This window comes from Gadus chalcogrammus, chromosome 13 (assembly GCF_026213295.1).
Source record: "Gadus chalcogrammus isolate NIFS_2021 chromosome 13, NIFS_Gcha_1.0, whole genome shotgun sequence".
Taxonomy (NCBI): domain Eukaryota; kingdom Metazoa; phylum Chordata; class Actinopteri; order Gadiformes; family Gadidae; genus Gadus; species Gadus chalcogrammus.
The window spans coordinates 17,591,098-17,591,871 of NC_079424.1; positions in this window are offsets into that span (position 1 = coordinate 17,591,098).

The window sequence follows — 774 nt, forward strand, 5'->3', positions numbered from 1 at the left end:
GTGTGTGTGTGTGTGTGTGTGTGTGTGTGTGTGTGTGTGTGTGTGTGTGTGTGTGTGTGTGAGTGACTATGTGTGTGCGTGTGCGTGTGTATGTGTATGTTTGTGTGTAATACCAAGGTGACAGTGAGGGTGGTGGCTCTGTCTTGGTGATTTATGAGTGTTCTGTGAAGGGTCTTCACGCTGGATATTGTTCTCTGGGCGGTTTCCTCCTGGGGTATGTGTGTGTGGTTTTGCGTTTGTGTGTGTGTGTGTGTGTGTGTGTGTGTGTGTGTGTGTGTGTGTGTGTGTGTGTGTGTGTGTGTGTGTGTGTGTGTGTGTGTGTGTGTGTCTGTGTGTGTGTGCAATTTTGAGTGTGTGTGATTGTGTGATTGTGTGTGTGTGTGTGTGTGTGTGTGTGTGTGTGTGTGTGTGTGTGTGTGTGTGTGTGTGTGTGTGTGTGTGTGTGTGTGTGTGTGTGTGTGTGTGTGAATTTGAGAGAGAGAGTGAGCAAGAGAGAGAGGGGGGGAGTTGAAGAGGGAGAGTGCAGCAGGTGGGCCCTCGATGTAATCCATCATCACCATGCCACAAGGCCCAGGTCCTGGATGAACTCCTCATTCCTGCTGTTTACCTCACATCTGTTTGTGCATATTCAGTATTTGTGTAAGATGATCGCAGAGCCTCTCCGACTGTATTACAAGTACACTTCAGGAAAGAAAACTATGAGGCGATATTCAAACTCAAGATTTAGGCGACTGCTTCATCTCATGGAGCCCGGAGAAACCTAAAAGCTTGCAA